This window comes from Lissotriton vulgaris, chromosome 4_1 (genome assembly GCF_964263255.1).
Source record: "Lissotriton vulgaris chromosome 4_1, aLisVul1.2, whole genome shotgun sequence".
Taxonomy (NCBI): domain Eukaryota; kingdom Metazoa; phylum Chordata; class Amphibia; order Caudata; family Salamandridae; genus Lissotriton; species Lissotriton vulgaris.
The window spans coordinates 1,479,837,516-1,479,860,616 of NC_141691.1; positions in this window are offsets into that span (position 1 = coordinate 1,479,837,516).

Sequence of the window (23,101 nt, forward strand, 5' to 3'; positions counted from 1 at the left end):
AGCACCAATTTTATTTTCCCTTTTTATTATTGGGGTAGATAACCACTCACAAATGAGACAGGCAGATGCCCCTTGGGTGGCTGACTGTCCGATACCCATACTTTCATTTGCGGACGACGCAGTACTATTAGCACGGACCCCAGTAGGCCTCCAGAGACTGATGGACGCTTTTTTAGGTTATATGACACAAAGGAAAATGGTAATCAATAAAGCAAAAAACATTCACTATGGTCTGTGGGCCTAAACCTAAATCCTGCATATCGCTTTTTATTGACAATACTACAATTCATATTGTGAATTCCTTTTGCTACCTTGGTATTTTATTTTCAGGAAATGGCTCATGGTCTCAACATATTCTAAATACTAGAGCTAACATGAGTAGGGCAAGCCAAGGGATTTTTAAATTCTCCTCAAAACTAGGGAAGCAACCAATTAACAAAATGGTCGCCATTTATAAAGCAAAAGGAGTAAGCACAGCCCTTTATGGGCAGGTCTCTGGGGTTATGCAAATAGCACGTCCCTGTAAACAGAAGAAAATTGCTTCTTAGAACGTTTACTATATTTACCACCCACTGCATCAAGCACTATTGTACATCATGAGGTGGGACTTTGGTTTTTAGAAGATCTCTTATTGGTTAGAAAGCTGTTATTGAGGGAACAGACAGCTTTCACTAGATCAATTATTTTAGACTGTTTAAATATGAATGATGCATTAAGAATTCCGTGGTTATTATACATTATTCCTCTCTAGAAAGGCTGTTCAAAATATCAGTCTGGTCGGATACCTCAAAAATATTGTCTCATACAAAGAAAGAGGTTGAAGATTTATTTTTCAAACATAGACTGTGTCTTAGAGCAATGGCTGAGCAGAATAAACCGACTGTTGCCTTGTACAAATCTTTTAATTAAGAGGAGGGAGTTAATAATTATTTGTCACATGTTACTTATGTACAGCATTGTTTTGTACTGTTGACACTGAGATGCGGCATTGCTCATTATCCGGTTGCATTTCCAAAAATGGAGTCCTGCTCACCTGATATGGTACCACCATGCCCCAGTGATAACAAAAGCACATTGCACTTTTTATTGTTTTGTAACTTTTATCAAACTTTTAGGTGCTTTTATCTTAAACCATTGTTTGCTGCCCATAACGTTTGGTCACACAAAGTAGCAATGACATATTTGGTGACACTAGATGATCCTCTAACATGTTATTATGTTGCTTTGTTTATCCTCAAATCGATTAACGCAAGGAAAAGTATTATGCTATAGTATAACAAATTACTTGATTTTAACATTTCACTGTATTTATACGCCTTTTAATTCTCTTAGAGATGCATTATTATTTTGTCTGTACTTTTACGGGTGTTCTCCTTGATAGCCGAATAAAGATTTAAATGAATGAATGAATGATGGAAAGGAAGTCACAGCACGTAAAATGTAGGTGAGGCACATGGCCGCTTGAATAAGATATACAATACATATACAGTACATTACACTCAATAATAAAGTGCAAGGATATTAATAAACATAACAGACAGTCTAAGAGGTCACAGCATTTAAGAGAAAATGGAACATATAACTGTATAAAGGAATGTACAGTTCATTATGACTCAATATTAAAGTGCAAAAAAAGCTAATTCACACACTCATGCATAATTAGAACACATTTATGAAACATTAAAAAAGTTAAACATTTTTGCACAGACCATTTTGTTTTGGGGGGCAAATAAACATTGGTGAGCCTCAGCTGCCAAATATATATTATATGTCAAAAAGATTGGTCTAAAAAAATTTGCAAAGTAGGATGGATAGTCTGAATTGTTTGGGTCCCTGAGGTAGGCTAAGGGACAGTATGGACAATATGCAGTCTATACCAGTGAACAATTTATCAGGCCAAGGACCTGTGAAGGAGGCCTTCAAAATCTCAGAATTTAAGAAGCGAGGACACCTTGTGGTATGTGATATGTCATGCCCTTGCCTCTAATTTGTGAGAATGGGCACTAACTAATCACCCTCCTGAGTTAAAATCTGCACCTAAATAACATACACTCTCAACCCGGACTTCAATCTCAGACGATCAAGATTAGCACCGTAAACACCTTCTCTCCCAATTTGGGACAATCTTTTAAAGAGCTATCTCACAGTAAGAAATATGGATCCCCAGAAAACCCCTGCCCCTGCAAAAGTAAAGCCTAATTATCAAACCTATATTGAAGCCGATGTTTGTAATAAAAAATACCACACTTTCTACTGGTACTGTGTCAAATAAACCCAATATCTCATTTATTAAACCCCTTCTAATGAAACAGGAATAAACACAAACAACATAAGCTGCATACGCCTTCTTAGATGCATACGCAGGGTTTCCACCACTGCAGAGGGCTGGACTCCCTCCTAATATCTACAGAGAATGAGTTACAACACAGACAGGTTAAAATGGGGCAACTGTTCTGTTGCTGCTTGACCTCTCCATTGCATTTGACATGGTAGATCATTCAGCACTAATGACCAGATTCCAGAATGTACATATTCAGGATAAAACACTAAATTGGATGACCCCATTCTTACCTTATGAGAACAATATCTCCTCAATTCCCTACACTTTGGAATTTTACCTCCAGAATATTGGCGTTCCGGAAGGCTCCCACATCCGTCCCATCCACTTAAACATCTACCTCAATGCAGAGTCAATGCCACTGTCACACTTGCTTCAGCCATGCAGATGACACACTAAAATCCTAAGGCACTTTCCACAGTGGCACTTTTCCTGATCATTGTGAAAGTTTGAATGACTGACACTCATCTAAAACTCAACTCAGACAACACAGATATCCTAAAATGTGGAAACTGTCCACTGACTAATGGAAATTCAGCATGGTCATCAGATTTAGGACAACACTTTCCTAAATGGACACAGCAAAAATAATCCTTGATTCAGTCGTTACTGTGGAAACTCAGATTGATTCAGTATTGAAATCTTGCATGAATGAGTTTAGACTCTCTCATACCAACATTCCCCACACAGAATCCAGCCCACAAACTGTTTTAATATTTCACCTTGATTATCCAAACAAACTCTACATATAAACCCTGAAATTCTTCCTAAACATATTTTAACAGGTGAAAAAATCCCCACCACCTTTAATTGTAGAAAAACATTAAGCCAGTCATAGTGGCATTGCAGTGGTTTCCAGTCACTCAAAGTGTCTCATTCAGAGCACTGTGCATAACACTATACACTATCAAGATCAAGTTTACTCCAACAAAAGATCTAGACCCAGTGCCCTAGAAACAAAACTCATCTAGACTCATCCTTACAAATTTAAGTAACTTGTCCCAGCAGAAAAAGAATCCAAGGTCGATCATTTATAGAACAAGCCACATAACCTTGGAAGTTATTCTTGATGAAGAAAGGGAAACTACAAAGCCACCTCAGCTTCAGAAAGGCTTAAAACAGAGCTCTTTAAGCTTTAGACCCTAAAGTGATCGTGAATTAACTTTAAAAAGTACATCTTTTTAGCACTGAATCAAGGTTCTACAATTAACAGGAGAAGTCAGAAAGCACTTTGTGAAAAAACTCAACTATCAGGTTTGTTGTAACATACAGCCTGATTCATGTAGCTAAATTGCACTCGCAAAGGGCCAGATTCTCAGAATCTGGCCCTTTGCGAGCGCTATTTTTGCATTTGGTATTCATGATACCAAATGCAAAAATCGCTATTTAAGAATTCGCATATTTGCGTGGAATGGCATTTAAGGAATCTCTAATAGAGATTCCTTAAATGCTATTCATGACACACAACAAAATAGCGATTTTGGACTTTTGGGGCCGCTATTTACCGACAGGTCAGACCTGTCGGTAAATAGCAAAAACTCCGAAAAATGCTTTTAAAAGCATTTTTCAAAGTTGCATGTAGCACACACACATGTCCTTTGGACATGTGTGTGCGCAACACCAGTCCAAAAGTGCATTTTAGGGGTGCTACAGGGCGTCCTTTGGACACCCCTGTCACCCTTAAAATCGCTATCTCAGTTGCGAGTAGCAAATTGCTACTCGCAAATCCCCATTCATTCCAATGGGCCTCTTGGCCCATAGGAATGAATGGGGAGTATTTGCGAGTAGCAAATTGCTACTCGCAAATAAAGAACATGTAGGAATCGCTATTTAAGTAGCAATTCCTACATGAATGCCGTTTTGCGTGTCCTCAATAGCGAATCGCTATGATTCGCTATTAGGGACACGCAAAACGGCCGGTACATGAATCAGGCTGATAGCTCCTTGAATCTTCTGCCATTTATTACACCCTCTATAAACAATGGCACACATACTAGCAGTGACTCTCTCACAGTGCCATGAGTGGATCATGTGCCAAGACCCCAAGCATCATTCCCAACCTTTCCTAAATAACCAATAGCACAACCACACACCTCTCCAACCTATTTACAGGTCAGTCTGCAAGTCTTTTGTGTAGTGTCCTCCCCAGTCTGGTGGCATGCAAAATAAACATGTCTATCACGGAGCTTGTAACCGACAGCTTTATTCACCAGCGTACAGCATTCAGCTGAACTTCTCATTATCTCCTAACCGTTAATTACCACACCTTAACACCTCCCCAAATGAATACATAATTCTCTCATTGATCATGTCCGTAAGGTGCGGATCCGGTTGTCTTTATCTCTCGATTGCTTTGTTGGTCTGGCACATTTCACGCAAATGTGCACTGCAAGTCCACTGTCCTTTTTTGCCACTACCACTATGGGCAAAACCAATGGTGTGGCATCAGCAGAGTGCTCAACGATGGTGTGCTTCAACAGCACTTCCAGTTCCATTTCAACCGTTTCTTGCTGATGAAGTTCTATTCTACAGTGCCGCTGTGAAACAGGCCATTATGTCTTCATTGATTTAAATTTTAAATGATGATGGGAACTGACTCACAAAATTCAGATTGAGTATGTAGGGCAGCAGTTACAAAACTAAATAGGCATGCACTGGGCGAAGTCCCTTGAAGAACGTGAATTGGGGCTTGCTGCTTGCACAGACATCTTTTTATGTTGTAAGGTCACAGGGAATGATCCTTGACTATGCAATGATTTTGAAGCAGCCCATGTGCGCACCTTCATGTTTGACATGTTGAGTCGCAGTGCGGGTGACAAATTGTTTAGCTGTTCATCTGGCATGATGTTGGTCAATGCACTGCTATTAATCACAAGGGATATGGGGCAATCATGATGATGTAATATGTGACATCATCAGCAGTGGATTGCGGGTGCGCGATATATAGTTAGTGCAACTAACTATACATGCAAATTTCAATGGTTTTGTGCGAGTAAAATAAGGTTTTGTAAATGCTAATCCCTAACTATATATGGTCTATAACCTATGGTTTTTTCAGTGAATATATATATATATATATATATATATATATATATATATATATATATATATATATATATATATATATATATATATATATATATATATATATATGTATATATATATATATATATATATATATATATATATATATATATATATATATATACATATATATATATATATATATATATATATATCTATATTACCTATTGGCGGTCGCCAGTAGCTAGTTATAGTTAGGATTGTTTTCTATAGGAAATCCGCAACATTCTATTGGGAATAACTTTGGCGCCGGTTGAGGAATCTGCCTGTAATTTTCCTTAAATTTGCCTTGCTGCGCTCTGCTCCTTCCCTGAAAGTTTGCGGGAGATTCGTCAAGCGGGGGCCGAGATAAAACGGGGGTCCCAAAACCTGTTTTCCCCATGTTAATTTCCATAGGGCGGTTGGACTCACTTTTAGTCCGGCTGAATGGATTTCCACAAAACTTGGCAAAATTGTAGGGACTGGTAGCCCGATGTGCCTTTGCTATGTCTCAAGATATGTGCTCCAGTAGATTTTGAGTAATTTAGGTTCCAAAAAAATATATATATCTGGGCGGAGCCTAACCACACATCTGATCTGATTGGCTGTTAGCACTTCATCCAAGAAGTGTTGGCAGCCATCTTGGGACTAAGCATGGGCGAATTTTGCGGATCTCGCGTTCGCGAATTTTGCGGATTTGCGAACTCGCAATCCGCAAAATCCGCGATTTCCCGCGAATTTGCGGATTTTTTTTTTTTTGTGTTCGCCCGTGTTTCTGCCAGTTCGCGAGGGTTTTTACAATTTCGCAATTTGCGAACTTACCTGTCGGGTCGCAAGTTTTGCGAACTTTTTGTTTCTACGTGTCCAGCCTGTTTGGGACACTCTTCTTCATCACTGCCACTCTCTGTCACCACTGCCACTCTCTGACTACTCATGCCACCCTCTGGCCCACCCATGCCACCCTCTGTTTCATCACCACACCCTCTGGTTGTCCAGTGTACATTATTTTCGGCAAAGCAAAGCACACCTTCCCTGCCTCAAGTGACCTGAATTAATTTGGGGCTGATTAATGTGTCACAGAATATTTTTTTAGCTGGCACCTGCTTCCTTAGTGCGCCCTGATTAGTGATCTTTTGCACTTGCTAAGTGCTTTCATTGTTGCAAAATTAGTTACAACACCTGCCCTGCCCCAACTGACAATAATGAATTAGGGGCTGATTAATGGATTTTAACTTCCAGCCTGGCTCCTGCTTGTCTCCCTTAGCTGTAATTCAGGACCTTTGTGGCATATGTGTAACTATTCTGAGGTTCAGAGCAGGGTCACATAATAGTTGCAACTGGCAACTGAACTCTGGAGGGGCCCCTCAGGAAGCACTACAGGAAATGGCTACTAATGATGAGCCTGAACTTTTGAACCTGGCAAGTAGTTTCAGTTTTGCTAAGATCGTATTTCTGCAATTTAGCACTTATTCGCGGGGCGCGAAGTTGTACTGGGAAGCCGCGAACTCACGCGAACAGTGCGAGCAGTGCGAGCAAAATCCGCTGCTCGCGGATTTGCGGATTTTGCGGGAGATTCGCGAATCTCGCGGATTGCGGATTTCCCGAAAATCCGCAAAATCCGCGAGCGAAACGGATTTTCCGCCCATACCTACTTGGGACCAATATACATGATATCACCTCATTAAAAAGCATTGTAGTTAACATAGGGTTTTAGGACTTTAGTTACATTATTAATCATTTGTTGATGGTGCCATACTCATTTTAGGAATTGCGGTGTGTTCTAAAGTGATTTTACCATGTGAAAAAGCTTTCCGCTGTGATATCATGAATCATGTTTGAAAGAAAACTAATATCTCATGATTTTCCCACAGTGGTTTGGAAGGGGATCTATAAGCTAAACTGAAAGCATATTTTCTGTAAATTCACATTATCTTTCTCAGTCATGTGAGAATGAAGTCTGACATTCTCAGTAAAACATGTACTTCCAACAAGGACAGAGACTGCCAGTTGATTCCTTTGTGTTCTACTGCAGCCTCCTAGAGTGTTCTACAGAACAATTAGAGCGCTAACAGTCCTACTCATTACAAAGGTATAGCACACCTGAAGCCATCGTGATGGGAATAAAGTGGTAACTCTTAAAACATTTAATTTAAAAAGGAACAAAATGAGGGGGTATATTATGCCATAGAAAGTATAATTAGTGCTGCAGAAAGAAAAATTAGGGCACATTTTGAGTGACTTCTCAAATCCTCTTCAATTTCATTAAAAAATTCTGACTTGCAGACTGAAACATGCACTTTGAATACCAGCAGCAGACTTCCCTGGTGAGCAGTAGCTTTACTACAGTGATCTAATGTGCAACTAGAGTGCTAACATTCAGAGTTTATGGCAAATGTGTGACACATCTGAATGCCTTCTTGATGGAACCAAAGTACACAAGCATTGAAAATGCAATAGATCTCGCCCTCGTTTAAGTTAAAGCCAATCTGTTTGTAATGAGGTGGATTTTTAGCTTTGCTTTCATTAGTGTTTTTTAAACTTTCATGTAAATAACATGCAACTGTATGCATATATGTATATGTATGCATGCATTTATATTTGTATTTATATAGATATACAGATTATATATGTTTATATATGTATGTATATTTATATATATATTCACTGGAAAAACCATAGGTTATAGACCATATATAGTTAGGAATTAGCATTTACAAAACCTTATTTTACTCACACAAAACCATTGAAATTCGCATATATAGTTAGTTGCACTAACTATATATCGCGCACCCGCAATCCACTGCTGATGATGTCACATATTACATCATTCATGACATGGTCAGTGACATCACTGATGACATCACTGATGACATCTCAAATGACATCACTGATGACATCACTGATGACAACATCCAGTGACTGTATGTTTCTGTAAAGTTAAAATATGTCTTACATATTGAAGAATGAGTGGATGTATAAGTGTCTGGATGAAGGATTTAGTAGGTGCATGACTGACTGTATGAGTGATTGATTAAATGTGTCTCACTGAGTGCATGGGTTAGTGACTAAACTGTCTTAATTTGTGCATCATTATGTCTGTTGTTCTGTAAACTGCTGCATGTATTGATCAGTAGCTATATGAGTAACTATATGGGTTATTGATTGGTTGCCCAAGTATTTGTATGGGAGACTGAGTGTGTGTGTGGGTGGGTGGCTGGGAGGTGTATGAGTCTGTGCATAGATGTGTGAGCAGTTGATTCACTAGATGTATGGGTTCAAAAGTGCCATGTGGAAACAGCTGTATGGGCGGTTGACTGTGTGCATGAGTGTATTGGTGAGTGAATGGATATCTCAGTGCTACATGTCACAGTAAGTACATATGTAAAACACAGTACATGTGAGAGTTGACATATATAAATAACTGTGCATAAGAGCCAGTGAATGTGTGAGTGGCTGTATGGATCATTGTGAACTTGTATCAGGGATTGTATAAGAGAGTAAATTTGTGTTAGTATATGTTTGAATGAGTAAGGTGTGTATAACTGTATAGTTGAGGAAATGGAGGTGTGATTGATTCTTTGCATGACTGACTAGGTGTGTGAGTAACTCCATGGATGAGTGACAGTCTGTGAGTGTCTGTTTACACTGATTGTATCTAAGGTTATATTAGAGTCTGAAGAGGTTCATCGTATTATCACATGAATGATATCATCAGTGATGTGATCAGTAATGCCATTTGAGATGTCATCAGTGATGTCATCAGTGGTGTCATTTGAGATGTCATCAGTGATGTCATTTGAGATGCCATCAGTGATGTCATCAGTGATGTCATTTGAGATGTCATCAGTGATGTCATCAGTGATGTCACTGACCATGTCATGAATGATGTAATATGTGACATCATCAGCAGTGGATTGCGGGTGCACGATATATAGTTAGTGTAACTAACTATATATGCGAATTTCAATGGTTTTGTGTGAGTAAAATAAGGTTTTGTAAATGCTAATTCCTAACTATATATGGTCTATAACCTATGGTTTTTTCAGTGAATTTTCAAGGTTTTGTAAATGCTAATTCCTAACTATATATGGTCTATAACCTATGTTTTTTTCAGTGAATTTCAATGGTTTTTTAATTGCAAATATCAAAAGCTGTAAAATGTATTCTTCTTTTAAAGGAAAAATATATTTTTTATGCATTTAATATATTTATTTTATGTATATAATTTTTTTTTTTCCGCTACCGGTCCGCGCACTGGGTAGCTTCCCGTTAGCTCAATTTGGTGCCGCGACCCGATCCGCACACCGGGAAACGTTCCGTTAGCGCAACTGCCGCATTTGAAAACAACATCGTGACGCGTCACGTAAGCGCGACGTATCGCGTTGCCGCGTAATGCGTCTTATGACGCGCCGCGTTAGCGCACTCGGAAGTGCTCCGGAGCGCGACCCGAGGTGTGAAGCGCAGCACCCCGGAAACGCTCCGGGCGCAGAGTGGGATGCGTAACGTAAGCGTAACAGGTCATGTGACCTGAAAATAACACTTTTCATTGGTTTAGAACATTTATTTTCCCAAATGATGAAAGCCCCCACCTTTTTTCCTCACTCTGACTTTCATCTTTGTGAGAGGAAGACCTGTTTCTGCTTGTTCAGTCATGGCATCTGTAGTAGCTGCAGCTGGTGGACCCCCACCAACACCACAACCACCTAGGAAGGAAGGACCACCTGCAAAGTTCCTTCCAAACCCAGAGGAAGAGGAAGAAGAAGAGGAAGAGGAGGTAGAGCCAAGGCAGTTCTTGCGTGAAGAGCCCCGGCAATCCCACCGCTTAGACCATTGTATATGGCAATTTTTTTCTTACCCTCGAGGGCAAAAAAAGGTCAATGCACGGCTGGTGACATGCCTCATTGCGATGCAGTTCTGTCCCGAGGCACAGACAAAAAGTATAGTTTTGGAAACTATACTATGCACCGCCACATGCAGAGGTGGCATCCAATCAATTATAGCGTTGCTGAGGTGCGTCACCTCCAGGATAACCCACTAATATTATTTTACTGTTTCCCTTGGTTTTCCCCTTGTTAAGCTTTCCGGAACGCTACCCGGTGCGCGGACCGGGCGCAAACCGTGCAAAAATTTGAAAAAAAAAGGCTGTTTTTTTACATATATGGTCCTCCTCAGCCACCCTCAGAAAACCTAGGGGGTAAGGATATGTCTCCCGTGCCCCCTTATACCCATTCCCAACATTGTTTATCCTCCGTCTTGTGACTAAATTCGTCCGAAACACAAGATGGCGGACTCCCGTTACGCTACCGGTGAGCTACCCGGTTCGCGTACCGGGTAGCGCTTCCACCGCGAAAAATCGAATTTTTTTTTTTTGTTTTTTTTTGCCCCGCGGGGCCCTTTATTAGCCCCCACATCAATCCTAGGGGGTCAGGAGGGGTCTACCTTGCCCCCTTTCATTCATTTCCCCTTCGTTTATTTCCACCTCTTGTCTCTCGATCCTACCGAGAGACAAGATGGCGGCCGCTCCGGACTGTTTAAAATGTTGACAGTCACCGGAGAGCCAATCCGCTTCTCCTCGCGAAGTTCCGTTACGCGTCTGGTACGCGAACCGGGGCGCTGTCACAGATATATATATTTTTTTGAACGTTAATTTCTCAAAATCCACTGGAGCACATATCTTGAGACCTAGCAAAGGCACATCGGGCAATCAGTCTCTACAATTTTGCCAAGTTTCATAGAAATCCATTCAGCCGTTCGAGCTAAAAGTGAGTCCAACCGCCCTATGGAAAACTCAATGTTAAAAACACATTTTAGGACCCCCCTTTTTTCTCGTCCCCCGCTTGACGTAACCCCCCCCCAAACTTTCAGGGGCCGCTCAGAAACAAAATGTGCCATTTTCCTGAAAATTTCAGCCAATTCCGTCCATCAACGCCAAAGTTATTCAACATAGAATTTTCAGAAATCCCTAATAAAAAAATCCTAACTATATATACCTACTGGCGACCGCCAGTAGGTAATATATATGTGTGTATATATATATATATATATATATATATATATATATATATATATATATATATATATATATATATATATATATATATATATGTATATATATATTTTTTTTACGTTACGAGAACAAATGAAGAAAAGATTGATTGACTATGAGAATACCATAAAATTGAGGAAGCAATCCAAGTTCATTCGCGATTAAAAGGATTATGCAAATGGGAGAATATTGACATTTGCACGAAAATACGACGCCCCCAGAAGGAAGTTACAACAAGACAAACTCAAGAATAGAACCCCAGCCAGTACTGAAGAGTCTGAAATTTCAGAAGACGAGTCAGTCAGAGCAAGAAGCACCGTGGGTGCAGAGGGGGGTGAAGCCAGAGACGACCTAATTGAAGACGATCCTTTTTTCGAGGAGTACGAGGTCATCAGAGAACTCAGAGAGCGACCCGCAGCTACAACACACCCTCCAAAAACACCAAAAGGAAAACGAGGAGGGGGAGGCGGGGCCGCCCAAGGAAGATCAACTCCGGTGGTAACAAGGAGCACCCGAGGGAAGACCTGGAAAGGACCACAATGAATACGACAGAAAATACAATAATTAATCTTTCGGACCGGATACTGACCCCCAAAGAGGAAAAATTATTGAAACTTGGACTCACCTTTTGTCCGACTCCTGCATTCAATTACACACAAACAAGGATAGATCTCTTTAGATTTATCAGAAAACTCAAACTTCATAAACTTCATACTCTTAACCCAAAAACAGCTGATGGAATCAATATTGAAGGAGAAGATCCACTAACAATAATAACAGGCAAAGATTTTGAGGCCATTGTGGTAGCACAAACACTTGTTGGAACTAGTCATTCCCAAGATTGGGAGATTCAACCTACACAGACTTTGGAGGACTGTGGTATCATTCAACAAGGTTGTAAAAGTGGAATGACTATAAAATCAAAAACAAACCCGAGAACACCACATGACGGAATAGACACTTTCCAGGAAATGGTCATTGAGGAATTAAAATATCTCCAAATGGAATGTTTCAAAGCCAGCAAGAAAAATTTGAGCAAGGAGGAATGGGCAGTAATTCAGAACCTTAAAGAAGATGACAATATAATCATCAAACCCAGTGATAAAGGGGGAAATATTGTCATTCTGAAACGAGGGCAATATGAGGATGAGGCCCTATCCCAATTAAATAACAAGGAACACTACGTGGAGATAAAGCGTACGAAATACACTGAAAGCATCAAAGCATTCAATGACCTGATCAACAATTGGAAGGATAAAGGTATCCTTGATTTTAAAGACTGGAAAAACCTGAAGTGTGACTACCCACAAATTGCGACATTCTATCACCTGCCAAAGGTGCATAAGAGTAAAATTTGGCCTCCAGGCAGACCTATTGTGTCTGCCAAAGACAGCTTACTAGAGAAAACATCGAGCTATATCGACAGCTTCATTGCCCCTTTCGTGAAGGATCTCAGCTCGTATCTGAAGGATACGAAGGACTTTTTGAGAATCATACAGGATGTGGTCTGGGAAGAAGACATGATTCTTATAACTTTGGACATTGCCAGCCTTTACACATCCATCAAGCACGAAGATGGCCTAATGGCAATGAAAAGCTTCCTTGAATTAAGACCTATCAAGTACCGAAGCCATAACAAGATGTTATTGGAACTCACAGACTTCTGTCTCCGAAATAACATTTTTCTATTTGCAGGAAAACTGTATTTACAACTGCAAGGGACCGCGATGGGCACGTGCTTCGCCCCCAGCTACGCGAATCTATTTGTGGGCTGGTGGGAGAAGCACGTGGCCTGGGCGGGGAACAACGAACGGTGGATGGACAACATTGTTCTATGGACCCGCTACATCGACGACTTGTTTTTGGTGTGGCGGGGTTCACGGAATGAGGCTGAGGAATATATTTCAGATCTGAATAGGAACAATCTAAATCTCAGCTTCACCAGCATTATGAGTCAAAGTGAGGTTTTCTACTTAGACCTACGGGTCTTCGTGGAAGACAATAAAATACAAACCGCTGTCTATAGAAAACCCACGGCGGGTAATACTATACTACACTCACGCAGTTACCATCCCCGTAGCGTTATTAATAACATCCCCTTGGGAGAGTTTTTGCGAATGAAACGCAACTACTTGACCACTAAGGAATTTGTGAGCTCCAGGGAACAGTCTAAAACAAGATTCTCTCAAAGAGGCTATGGGAAAGGGATTCTCACACAAGCTGAAGTGAGAAGTGATTTGGTTGAAAGAAAGGACCTATTAACTGATAGAATTAGGCCCTCAGATAACAAGATCAGGCTAATTACTGACTTTTCTGAAAAATCTCCAGAGGTCTTCAATGTAATGCGGAAGAACTGGAAGATTCTAAAAACAGATTCTGTAATCGGAAAGTCACTGTCTGACCATCCTCTGATTACTTACAGAAAGGGGAAATCTTTCAAAGACCATCTTGTAAATAGCCATTATGAAAAAAGAAGAAAGAGAAAATCATCTGTTTCAGGCTTCTACCCTTGTATGAAGTGCAAGGCCTGTAAGAATTCCCAGAAAGTCAAGGAATACTACATTCCTGGTCAAAAGAGGAAAGGCAGAATAACCAAACTGGTGAACTGTAATTCTGACTACACAGTCTATTGTCTAACATGTCCCTGTGGGAAGAGGTATGTAGGGAGTACGGTGAAACAAACGAAACTCAGGGTCCTAGAACATATGAGGGCTATCTCATCAAAGGACCCCAACTACCCAGTAGCCCGTCATTTTGAGCAGGAACATGATAGTAATAGCAACTTATTGACCTATTTCATCTTGGATCAATTGGTCAGGACAGAAAGAGGGGGCAATTGGGTAAAAAAACTGAGAACATTAGAATCAAGATTTATTATCCAGTTGCAGACCAAGACCCCGGGAGGGATGAACAATGAAGAAGAGATGTGGACTCACATCTGAACATTCCTCTTACATTTCCTTCCCTCTTTTTCTTAGAACCAGAAATGTAGTCGTGTATATAGTTTTTCTTTAAGCAGAGCAGTCTGACAAGTTACCACTAATGTTTGATGTATCATTTTGATTATTTTGGTGAATGTGAAATGCAGTTATAAATTAGGTAGAATAGATTCAGTCTTTCAGGATTTGAATAGCCCATTCAGGGCTAGACTGTTGACAATGTCACGCCCATCCAGGGCTAAATTGTATATAATCTAACTGCAACACAATTTTGGTAACGTATAACCATGTGAACTGATGTGATTTTCACGTGAATTCACAAGTGAAACTCGCATTCGTAGGTACCTGCGGCGCAACTACCATCTAAACTTATGGTCGAAAAGCGAGAATGAATATTGAAGTAAATCTTTCTTTTCATGTTTCAATTCATGTGACAAATGAACAAGTTAATTTATTTTCTCGCACCTTGTATATATGTATATATGTAACAAAGTAGATTGCCCGTTCAAAGATGGCCGCCGCAATAACAGTGAATGCATTGCTTTATGTACCTTTTTTTATGTTAACCCACATGTAGGCAAATCACGTGATTGATGATGATCACAGTTTTTGATTTAAATGTAATTTGAAAACAATGTCAGTTACACTGACGAAGGCGGCAACGCCGAAACGCGTTTGTATACTGACTACCGAGGAGGTCTTTGATTAATAAAAGACTTGGCTGACCTACGCCGTACTGGCTTTGAGTGCTCTCATTTCTCAAACCCGAGAGTCTGGGGTTTTTTTGCGTTTTGCAAATATATATATATATATATATATATGTATGTATATCATTTCTATGGCAAAATGAAACCCCTCATTTTGTTCCTTTTCAAATTAAATGTATTAAGTGCTACCACTTTATTCCAATCAAGATGACTTCAGGTGTGCCATACTTTTGTCATAAGTAAGACTGTTAGTGTTCTAGTTGTTCTTTGGAACACTCTGGGACATTCTGTCATTGGGCTATAGTTGGGCTACATCTGGCTGATATTTGGGCTACATTTGGGCTCTTTTGTCTCTGGTGGCCATCTTGGGAGACTGCATATCAGAATGTTTTTAATGAAATATAAGAGGATTTCAGAAGTCATTCAAAATGTGCCCTAATTTTTCTTTCTTCGGCAATAATCATAATTTCTATGGCAAAATGAACCCCCTCATTTTGTTCCTTCGCAAATTAAATGTTTTAAGTGTTAACACTTTATTCCAATCAAGATGACTTCAAGAGTGCCATACTTTTGTCATAAGTAAGACTGTTAGCGCTCTAGTTGTTCTTTAGGACACTCTGGGACATTCTGTCATTGGGCTATAGTTGGGCTACATCTGGCTGATATTTGGGCTACGTTTGTTTTTTTTTGTCTCTGGTGGCCATCTTTGGGCTACATTGGGCTACATTGGGCTACATTTGGGCTCTAACATATATATAGCCCAATGTAGCCCAATATATATTTTTCAAAGTTAATTTTCGGAAAAAACACTGGAGCATATATCTTGAGACATAGCAAAGGCACATCGGGGTACTAGTCCCTACAATTTTGCCAAGTTTGGTGGAAATCCATTCAGCCGTTCGGGCTAAAAGTGAGTCCAACCGCCCTATGGAAAACTCAATGTTAAAAACACGTTTTGGGACCCCCTTTTTTCTCGGCCCCCACTTGACGAAACCCCCCCCAAACTTTCAGGGGATGCTCAGAAACAAAATGTGCAATTTTCCTGAAAATTGCAGCCAATTCTGTCCATCAACACTAAAGTTATTCAACATAGAATTTTCAGAAATCCCTATTCAAAAAAATACTAACTATATATACCTACTGGCGACCGCCAGTAGGTAATACATACACATACATATATATAAATGCATATGCATATATATATATATATCGATTCCGTCTGGCCCAGATGCGGAGGCTCTCAGGCGCTCTGCGGCGGTGCACGCGAGGCGCAGCAGGACCCGCTGCGTTTGAATCATTCGGTTTATCCACAAGGGAAGGTTTTTTCCTCATGCACTCCCGTGTATTGAAAATCAGGAAACCACACCGGGTTTAAGTTGAATTCGCAAATTTCTTCTTTATTATTTCTACAGCTTCCAGCAAAACCTAACGCGTTTCGGTCTCTACAGAGACCTTGCTCACAGGTTAGTATTTTGTGGTACTAGTTTGGGTTAAATAAACAAAAGTGAAAAGGGTAAACACTATGGCATTGCATCACTTCCTGTTTGCACTATAGTGTTTCTGGGACATGTAGTTTTTGATGAATTAACCAACAATTTAACATATCTTTTTTGTAGGATTTCTAAGAAACTAAATTAGCACTGACATCTGACAACCTTGTCAATCTTACTCACGAGGCTATTTGAGTCAATTAATAACATATTGAGACCCTCTAGTGGGTAGACGATTTTATACCGCAAAAGGTAATTTTAGGGTGCAAACAAATAATTAATTATGCATGTTCAGGCACGATTGAGCCCTCCAGTGGGCAACCAAGCTATTGTGTGTATTACTGCATACACTTCTGCTTGAAAAAGATTTGCAACTACATGTATTTAAGTCCAAAATAAACAACAATAAACAACAATTTACATGTGGGTTCAAAGAGTTAAAAATTAGAGTCAGCATCACAATGGGAAAAGACATGGGCATGGAGATCAGAGAATGACCAAGCAGTTCAAAAAACCACAGCATGGTTACGATATATTGACGATTTGCTATTGATATGGGAAGGAACAAATGAAGAATTTGAAAACTACTTCAGAATCTTGAACAACTCGAATTTTGGTTTGCATTTCACGTACACGATCAGTGACTCTAGGGTCGTGTTTCTTGACACGGAAATCTTCGTCAAAGATAATGTACTACACACCACGTTACACCGCAAAAGTACAGCGACAAATGCGGTGCTACATGCACAAAGTTTTCATCAATCTAGCTTGTTACAAAACATTCCCACTGGAGGGCTCAATCGTGCCTGAACATGCATAATTAATTATTTGTTTGCACCCTAAAATTACCTTTTGCGGTATAAAATCGTCTACCCACTAGAGGGTCTCAATATGTTATTAATTGACTCAAATAGCCTCGTGAGTAAGATTGACAAGGTTGTCAGATGTCAGTGCTAATTTAGTTTCTTAGAAATCCTAACAAAAAAGATATGTTAATTTGTTGGTTAATTCATCAAAAACTACATGTCCCAGAAACACTATAGTGCAAACAGGAAGTGATGCAATGCCATAGTGTTTACCCTTTTCACTTTTGTTTATTTAACCCAAACTAGTACCACAAAATACTAACCTGTGAGCAAGGTCTCTGTAGAGACCGAAACGCGTTAGGTTTTGCTGGAAGCTGTAGAAATAATAAAGAAGAAATTTGCGAATTCAACTTAAACCCGGTGTGGTTTCCTGATTTTCAATACACGGGAGTGCATGAGGAAAAAACCTTCCCTTGTGGATAAACCGAATGATATATATATATATATATATATATATATATATATATATATATATATATATATATATATTGAAAAGCAAATGTCCCAAGATGAGAGGAGCACTTTCAGGCTGGTGCCGGCGGCAAGGTTCGGGACACCCTTGCAAAATACTTTTTCAGCAAACCTGTCTCAATAAAGAAACACGCCGCACACTGCTCCGTTTATCAAGTTTTTTGGTTTATTTTCTGTGGGTTTCCCACCACCTACGCGTTTCGGACATAAATCTGTCCCTGGTCACGGTACAAACATTGGTCCTTCATTGCTTTCTAGTATTTATACCTGTGGTCACCACTTAGCAATTAGGGTGCATTGTGGGCCCAGTAGTTTAGAGGAATAAAGTGACTCCAAACTGTGCGCTGTCTCATGCCAGTTCCAAGCAGTTCAACAACACGATTTATTCGCTTTTAGCTGAATGTGGTGTGTGCCAATGCGCGCACTTTAGTCGAGTGGACATTATGAATGTGGTATAAATGACTCACATTGTTGGCGCATTTATGTACAACCACTAGAACGATTATAGGACTGAGTGTCCAAGGCGTCATGGCTAAGTGCCTGCGAGTCGCATCGTGTCGGTTCTTGCTTGGATCAACAGCATTCACAGAGCACAGAAATTTAAAAAAAAGGAAAATTACATTATACTTATCAAATGTCACAAACATTAAATTCATGTGGTTCGTTCATCATTGTGTCAAACAAATAACTGCTGATGTCTGTTTTCTTGCTCAGCAGTAGATAAGGATTCTGAAATTTACATTGTTATTCTGGTTCTGGAATTATAAGTGTACATAAAGTTCCTCATCGGCGTTGAGACCCCAAGGGTTCCTGGTTCTGAATCTTATTATCAATTTGGATTCCAACCTCCTCAGAGCAATAATTCGATCACCCCCTCTTTCATTTTCACCAATTACTGCTATTCCTGAATACTTCATGTCCTTCCAAGTTTTCCCAGGATGTGAGTTCAGATGTTTGGCTGTTGCATAGGTTGGATCATTGTTTTGAATTGCCCTTGTATGTTCAAGAATTCGTTTCTTGAGTGGACAGATTGTTGAGCCGATGTACTTTTTCCCGCAGAAGCACTGTATTTGATATACAACAAATTGTGACTCACATGTTATTTTGTCTTTGATAACAAATGTTCTTCCCCTGGGATCAGTTATTGATTTTAGATTTTTCCCAATCTTACATGCTTTGCACGTCATGCACTTGCTGAATCCCAGTTGTCCTTTTTCAAGCCAGTTTTTACTTTTAGTTCTTGTGAAGTGGCTGTTTACCAGTGTGTCGCGGATTGATGGAGCTTTGCGATAAGTTACCAGAGGTCTGTCACCAATTAAACTGCCTATTTCACTGTCCTTTTTGAGAACATTCCAGTATTTTGACAGGATTTGGCGGATTTTGTAGCTTTCCTTGGAGTATGTTATTATTAGTCTTGGTTGTTCTTCCTCCATGCAGTTTATATTCAATTTTGGTTTCGTTATCAATGTTTCCTCTCTTGTTTTGGCTCTCGCTTTTTGTTCTCCCTTCATTATGTCAGCATGTTTGTAACCACGTTTGGAGAAGCGATCTTTGGTCTCTTTGAATTTGTTCTCCATCTCACTTTCATCAGAACAATTCCTTTTCATTCTTAAAAATTCCCCGTATGGTATGCTTTTCTTGAGGGAGATAGGATGAAAACTAGTTCCATGCAATATGCTGTTCGTTGACGTTGCTTTTCTATATACAGTTGTTTCAAGCTTGTTGTTCTTTACATACACTTTGGTGTCCAGAAAATCTATTTCTTCCTTTTGAATATTTGACGTGAATTGTAATCCTACTGAGTTGTCATTGAGGATTGCAATATATTCTTGCAGTTTCTTTTTTGAACCTTTCCAAAGGAGGAACAAGTCGTCTATGAATCTCAACCATATAACCACATCCGTGGTGTATGGTTCGTTTTCTTCTCTCCAAGCTATGTTTTTCTCCCACCACCCCATGGTGAGATTCGCATAGCTCGGAGAGAATGAAACACCCATGGCACATCCGCAAATTTGCCTGAAATTCTTTTTATCAAAAGTGAAAATGTTATTATCTAGGCAGAAGGTCATCATATCAATTACCATGTTGGTATGTCGTAGTTCTGATATGGGTCTTTGGTTCAAGAAATATTTAGTTGCAGTTAGCCCCACGTCCCGCTGGATTGATGTGTATAGCGAAACCACATCAATGGTCGCTAGCCAGTACTCCGGTTGCCATTGAACTCCCATTATGATTCTGAGGAAGTCCCCAGTATCCTTAATGTAGGAGCTGAGTGTGGGAACGATTGGGGCTAAAAAGAAGTCGACATAGGAAGATAGATTCTCACACAATGAGCCGCAGCTGGATATTATTGGGCGGGCTGGTGGTTTCACAAGAGTCTTATGAATCTTTGGAAGAAAATATATTTTGGCATTATTGGGTGGCTAGTTGTCAAGAATTTCTTTTCTTCCAAGCTTAGCAGGCCATTTTCTTGCCAGATTTCTATGCATTTGTGTAATTTGATCATCATACTGGTTGTTGGATTGTTTTTTAGCACTTCATAGTTTGTTACATTGTTGAGTTGACGGTATGCTTCTTCCAGGTAGTCTTCTTTGTTTTGAATTACAATATTCCCCCCCTTGTCCGCAGGTTTTATTTCTATAGCGGCGTTGGACTGTAGATTTTTTAGGGCTGCAAGTTCTTTTATTGATACGTTTTCACTTTTGTTGTTGATGGTGTTGTTCATTGTTTCTAATTCTGCTACCACCAAGTCATGAAAGACATCTATGCGGTTGCCTGGATGTAAGACAGGGCAGAATCTCGATTTACCTCTTAAAGTTGTCTTCGGACGTACTCCTACTTCATGACCCATTTGCGAGAGTGTTTGAGTGTTTGTTAGTGCAGTATGGTCAATTTGATGCGACAGTTCATAAGCCATTTGTAGGCTGTTGGCATCCGCTACTGTGAAAATTTCTGATCCATTGTTTGTAACTGGCTGGATCACTGTGTTTGGTTGTTCAGCACGTTTGTTTTTGGAAAAGAATTTCTTCAGTTTCAATTTTCGCACATACTTGTACACGTCGATCCTGGTTTCCACTTGGTCCTGATGTTTGTCAGGACAAAATGAAAGACCTTTACTCAATAGCGTCTCCTCTGGTTTGGTCAGAGTATAGTTTGAAAGGTTGACTATCAAATTGGGGTCTGTTTTGAAGATTTCCTTTACTTTCTTACTGTCCTGTTGCGGAGTGGATATCTTTGATTTTTTTCCTCTCCGGGTTTTCCTCCTTGGATTGGATTTGCCATTTGTCCCCTTCCACCTCCTCTCGTTGGTACATTTCCGCGTCCCCTTCCCCTTTGCTTTGGGGTTAGTTGATCTCTGTGGAGCATCTCTAGCTCCTCTGCGAAAGTGAGTCTTTTTGGCGGCACTCTGTTTGATTCCCCCTCGCTTGCTTCAGATTCAGTCTCACTGACCGTGGTGTCATATTGTACATTCCCTGGTCCAGATTTTGATTGTTTCAATGCATCGAAGCGTTTTGCGAATGTGAATATAGTGCCATTAGCAAAGTCAGCCTGATCACGTTTGAATTTGCGTTGTTTTCGCTCCTGGATCTCGTTGTCATGTCTGTCCAGGTTTTTATCCATGATTTTTCGTAGGTTAGTCATCGTTTCTTCATCTTCTCCTTGTGCCTGTATTTGGTCCTCTAATTCTTTTATTTTGATGTGTAGATTGTCCACATCTAATCTGGCATGTTTAAGTATTATCAGGATCATTTTGCGCGAGCAATCCATGTTGTTTAAACCCCACTCCTCTAACATTTCTCGGCTGGTGTCTGGATGGTTGGGTAGAGTGAATATGCGTAATCCTCTCGGAACTAGACCCAGTTCTGTGTATTTATCCAGTGTTAAGATCTCCCAGCTCTTTGATATTTCCTTCCTCTGCAATTTCTCTAGTTGCTGGAATAGTTGTTTTGTGGTCGGTTTAGCATTGGTGCTAGTTGCATTTTTACTGGTTGATGGATTGGGCACAGTTGTGCTTGTGGAGAAAATGTTCTCTGCTTTCTCTCTTCGTTTGACTGTTCTCTGCTCCATTTACAAGACTAGGTGTTCTTCCGGGATTATGTGGTTAGTTTTCAATTTGATTTGTGACGTTTACTGTGTTTTCGTGACAAATGTCTGTTCAGGGGGGAATTCCTGCTAGATTTGTGCTTAGCGGAACACAGCTGTTCCTTTCCCTCTACAGAAAAATGTACTTGAACGGAGTATGTGATTTACAGTTTCCAACCTGGAAACCGGCACAAAGAAACGCTTTCAGAGTTCCAAGACGTTCAATAATGCTCACACGCTGCAGCTTTTAAACACGCATAAGCATTCCGTGCAGGGTTTACACTTACCCGGGAGTCTCCCGTCGCTGGCGGTGCCCTCCGACACTTCCAGTCGGCGCTCTACCGGTGTAAACGCGAGTCCCTTTTGCTTGCGTGTTTCTCTTCGGTTTCGCCTTGAACACAAGATGTTTTTCGGATAACTGGCAATCCTTCCGTTTGTTCGCTTTGAGGCGCCGGATGGAAAATGTAATCCTTGCAGGTTTTCGTTTTATTACCCACGGCGAAACACTAAAGCTGGGCTCCCTCTCATGGATTCAAGTTGAAAAGCAAATGTGCCAAGATGAGAGGAGCACTTTCAGGCTGGTGCCGGCGGCAAGGTTCGGGACACCCTTGCAAAATACTTTTTCAGCAAACCTGTCTCAATAAAGAAACACGCCGCACACTGCTCCGTTTATCAAGTTTTTTGGTTTATTTTCTGTGGGTTTCCCACCACCTACGCGTTTCGGACATAAATCTGTCCCTGGTCACGGTACAAACATTGGTCCTTCATTGCTTTCTAGTATTTATACCTGTGGTCACCACTTAGCAATTAGGGTGCATTGTGGGCCCAGTAGTTTAGAGGAATAAAGTGACTCCAAACTGTGCGCTGTCTCATGCCAGTTCCAAGCAGTTCAACAACACGATTTATTCGCTTTTAGCTGAATGTGGTGTGTGCCAATGCGCGCACTTTAGTCGAGTGGACATTATGAATGTGGTATAAATGACTCACATTGTTGGCGCATTTATGTACAACCACTAGAACGATTATAGGACTGAGTGTCCAAGGCGTCATGGCTAAGTGCCTGCGAGTCGCATCGTGTCGGTTCTTGCTTGGATCAAC